This window comes from Tupaia chinensis, unplaced genomic scaffold (genome assembly GCF_000334495.1).
Source record: "Tupaia chinensis unplaced genomic scaffold, TupChi_1.0 Scaffold147351_1, whole genome shotgun sequence".
NCBI lineage: Eukaryota > Metazoa > Chordata > Mammalia > Scandentia > Tupaiidae > Tupaia > Tupaia belangeri.
This window is the reverse complement of record NW_006207202.1, coordinates 1,063,849-1,068,841: the sequence shown is the minus strand read 5'-3', so window position 1 is coordinate 1,068,841 and position 4,993 is coordinate 1,063,849. Positions and strand designations below refer to the sequence as shown.

At 46.2% G+C, this 4,993-nt stretch overlaps 1 pseudogene; it reads left to right on the top strand.

The window, feature by feature from the left end:
- Window positions 1-1,394: 1,394 nt before the first annotated feature.
- LOC102474970 (ester hydrolase C11orf54-like) lies at window positions 1,395-2,671 on the top strand (annotated as a pseudogene).
- Window positions 2,672-4,993: the final 2,322 nt, after the last annotated feature.

The window sequence follows — 4,993 nt, the reverse complement described above, 5'->3', positions numbered from 1 at the left end:
CAAGATCCCGAGAGGAGAATGGAGGAGAAGGGACTGGCAGCATGGCCATCCCCTCTTGGGGGTGATTTCTCTCCCAGACCCGGTGGCTTAAAATTCACGCCGGGCGCGTGTGCATGTGTTCCCAAGATCCCAAGAGGAGAATGGAGGAGAAGGGATTGCGGTGTGGCCATCCCCTCTTGGGGGTGATTTCTCGCTTTCTGTCTCTCTGTCTCTCTCTGCCTGTTTGGTGAGTGCACGCACCCTATAGCAAAAACCTCTCAAAAAAAAAAAAAAGGGTTTATTGGGATGTAACTCCATTATAATTTGAGGAGCATCTGTAATTTACATCTGTCCTACTGACCTATAATTACCTTTCTTATCCATTAACTTAGCTAGGCATGGCCCATATGCTAATGCACTTTATCTTCCCAGCACTTATCAAAGTAATTGATAAAAAACACACATTCCACAAATGATGAATAAAAAACCACTTAATGGTTTTAGGGAGGGGAGGTTAATCAAGGAATCATCCTACAAGTGGTGTTTGTTTGTTTTTTAATAACAAGTTTTTCCTGATTATAAAAGTATTAAGTTGTTGGAAAAGTCGTGATGTATTTTTCTATATTTTTCTGTGCAAAACTGCATCATGTTCATGTTCACTGTAGAAAATCCAGAAAGTATTAAGAAAAATACAAATTATCTTGATCTATCCAAGAAATAATTACTATTATCATTTCCTTCTAGTTTTTTTCTATTGAGAAGTTATCTCTGCAGCTGAAATTTCATTATTTTTAATGTCTACGTAATATTCCATCGATGGATATTACAATTTTTCCCTTTCTATTTTTACTATCATAGATACTGCATTAATAAGTCCTTTCTGTTTATATTTTTCCCAAAAAATTTCCATAGACTATATCCCTAAACATGGAATTATTTGGAACATTTTTTAAAGAATGATTTAGGGAGGAGGCGGATGGCGCGGGCATGGATGGAGAGTGGGCCTCCCTGACCCGGTGCCCAAGTGGTGGAGTCGAACACATGTCACCTTCATTTTATTCATCTCCCTCTGCTTTCACTCCTCGTCATCTAATACTTGAAAGTATCGCTGCTCGTGCTTGCTGCATTTTAAACTCACGTGATAATCAGCCAGCGGTAGCTTTATTTGTATAAACTCATATTTAAAGAAGAAAGAAATGGCCTGTGATGAGTTTTCTTTTTTCTTTTTTTTTTTTTTTTTTTTGCTATAGGGCACGTGTGCTAGCCAGAAAGACAGAAAGAGGCAGAGGGACAGAAAGAGAGAAATCGCCTCCCCCCTCAGGGGGGATGGCCACGCCACAATCCCTTCTCCTCTCGGGATCTTGGGCACACATGCACACGCACCTGGCATGAGTTTAAGCCACTGGGTTCGGGATTTGAGCCACGGTCGACTACATGGAGTCCAGTAACATAGCTATTACGCCAACTGCTGGTCCCATGTGCTGAGTTTTCTTTTCATATGCCAAGTCTAGAGGAACTTGCTGGAGTTTTGCAGAAGGAGCTAAAAACCAACTTTGTTGATGTCCAGATGTCCAGTCGACAGGTGATTGCCCTGATTTGACCAAGGGACCGTTCATCTTTCCTGTAAAAGGTATCTGTGGTAAAACTAGAATTGCAGAAGTAGGCAGTATGCCTTACTTATTGCTTCTTATAAACCAAGACAAAGTTTATGATCTGAATAAGATTGCCAAAGAAATTAAACTGTCTGGAGCTTTCATTCTTGGAGCACGGGCAGGCCCATTTCAGACTCTTGGATCCAATTCCGAGTTCATGGCAGCCATTCAAACAGCAAGGAACACAAACCTCCTGTGAACAGAAGTTACTCTACACATATTAACCCTGCAGATGGAAGGTGCCTATTAGAGAAATACAGTGAAAATAATCATGATTTTTTTTTTTTGAGAGATTTTCACTATAGGGCACGTGCGCTCGCCAGACAGAGAGAGACATAGAGACAGAAAGCGAGAAATCACCCCCCAGGGGGGATGGTCACGCCGCAATCCCTTCTCCTCCATTCTCCTCTCGGGATCTTGGGCACGCGCGCACACGCGCCCGGTGTGAGTTTTAAGCCACCGGGTCCGGGATGTGAACCGTGGTCGACTACGTGGGAGTCCAGCAACATAGCCATTATGCTAACTGCTGGTTCCCCAACATCATGATTTTAGATGTGCATTACTGGTTAATCTTTTTGCCAGTGAGGGCCAACCTGGCAAGGTCATTGAGGTGAAAGCCAAAAGAACCAGATAACCTAGCTTCGTGACTTGCATGAGAGAGACGCTGGAGAACCATTACGGAGATAAGCCTGTGGGCATGGGAGATACTTTCATAGTTCAGAAGGGAAAAATGAAGACACACATTATGCCCCCCAAATTTTCTTCCTGCACACTGAACTCTTGATGAAGAGGTGAATAAATGGTTACATTTTTATGAGATGAAAGCTCGTTTGGTTTGTCCACCAGTGTTTGTCTCCAGAGACCCAGGGTTCGACTTGCTACTGGCACATACTCAGTCTTTCAGCCATCATGGAGAAGGTGGACACCACCATTATGATACTACCCCAGAAACAGTGGAGTATCTTGGGTACTTTCTACCTGCAGGGAGTCCCTGTTGAATTGATCAGCCAAAAGAGACCCATTTAATTGGCCAAAATTAAAATCAATTACTCATTAGAAGAAATAATTAAATGACACGGGCATACATAGGCAGGTCCAGCCGTACTCAGGGAGGTCTCCTGACACAAACCTGAATTGTTCCTGCAAGGTCAGCCTCACAGAGTGTGGCAGCTTACTGCTGTGCCATGCGCTGACCCTCTCACCTCATCCTGCACCTCAATTTTCTTATCTATAAAATGAGCGACGGTTGACCAGCTCTGAGGCACAGCTGTGGAGCACGGCTCAAAAGAAGCCAGATCCCACGAGGTGACTGCATTTTGAGTTCCTGGCCAGCTCAGCCTGATGCACGCCAGGCTGGAGCACAAACGTGAGTGCCCAGGAGCCAAGCGACGGAGGAAGGGAATCAGAGCATGACCAGATCCTGTGAAGGATGTTTGTTTCTCTCGCTCCCTCTCATGAGTGCACGGCCCATGATCAATTATGAATAAAGAAAACAATTGAATGAGGGATTTGGGTTGAATGGATTAACGTCTTTTTTGCTCAGCCCACCATATTTCTCTGCGCGTGCTCTGTGTTACCCTCTCCTGACTCTGAGGGGCTAGGCGTTTGACACAGTCAGTCTTCCTTCCCTTTGGTTGCATAGTCCCATCAAAGTGCCCCAATATTTGTGTAATGAGACAGCAGAACCTAGAGGTTCAGAGCACAGGCCAATTTGCTTGTATTTAGTTTTTGCTACAGCACAGAGAACTGAGCAGAGAACGACAGAGACATGGAGGGAAAGTGAGAAATCAGGAGAGATGGCCACACCAATCCATTTTCCTCTAGGGATTTTGGACACACAGGACTCACATAGCATGTTTTTCAAGCCAGTGGTCCGGTCAGCCGTGTGGGATCCAGCGGCCTTAACCACCACACTACCAGCTAACTCCACAGACCAGGTTTGAATCTCAGCCCTGCCACTTAACAGCTGTGTGACAAATACTTAACTTCTCCCCAGCTCAGTCTCTCCATCTGTAAGTGAGGTGAATAATAGTTCCTACCTTGTAGGGTTGTTCTGAGAAGTAAATGAGTTCATGTTTCTACAACACTAAGAACAATTCCTAGCACATAGTTTAAGTGAATAAAATTTAGCACCTAAACTCTGAGTCTCTTCAGGGCTACAATAGTGTCTTCACTGGCAATCCCACCTTTGAATGTGTCTCTGCTCTTCTTCTTAAACCCCAGAGATCTGATTCCTAAATCTCTCTGCTTAAAAGCCTCCTAGAGATAGGGCTGGCAGGTGGCCTGGTGGTTAAGGATGCTGGATTCCCACATGGCTAAGCACGGTTCAAGTCCTGACCTGGCAGCTTCCTTTCTCACTTTCCCTTTCTCTCTCTGTTTCTATCTGGTCAAACTGAAAAATAATAACGAATGTAATTAAATAGATAATTCTTTAAAAAAAGAAAAGAAAAAAGAAGAAAGAAAAAGGAAAGCCTCCTAAGGCTCCCAGGTGGCTCCAGGCTAAAATACCAAGGCTTCAGCTTATAGACTTGGGCTTTTCACAGATGCCGCCTAAATGTCATGATCCTAGTTTATTTTTAAAAGCAACAACAAAAAAATTTTAAAAAAAACTAAAACGGACAAACAGAATTACAAAACTTGTGAAACATTTTTAATGTTATACTGAGCAAATTAAAGCATTAACAACCCCAGCAGCAAACCTAGTAAACCATAATTATGTTGTTCACAAGATAATTGCAATGCAAGTATTCTCACACTGCTAATACTTCAGGCAGCACAAGAGGAACCGTGCAGCAAGGAAGCGGGATTTCCATCCCTGAAGGGTCGGGGTCTGGAGACCTTGACGAAGGAGTCTGCTGCCTACGACACGTGGCCCCTGGGGTAGCCTCCACCGCCTAGGGAGCCTTGGCCCTGGGACGGCCCGGCTCCCCGGACAAACCCGGCCAATGGTGTGCACCCTCTTCCCATGGTGCGGCCTAACCCGACCGGGTCACCCCTCAGGTACCCCAGCCCTAGAGTGTAAGCTAAGGCAGGCAGCCCTTCCTTCTGCACGCTGCTCTCATTCCCCGCTGTCCCGGTCCTGGTCCTTCCATCTATCCACTCCGGGAGCTCGCGCCCCGCTCCCGCCGACTGGCACTCGGGCCTCTGCCGTGGCTAGCCCGGGCCCCGCACACAGAAACCTGCACAGGAACCGCGCTATGCGGTCTGCAGTGACCCTGAGAAGTCGCCGGACTCTGGGCTGGACACCAGTCAGAAAGGGCATCGGCCGCGACCCCTTTAAGGAGCCCGCGAGGGGGCGCGCATCCACGCCTCCCGGAGTTGCCCAAGTCCCTCCCAGAGCGCCGGACTCGCGGGCCGGCGGG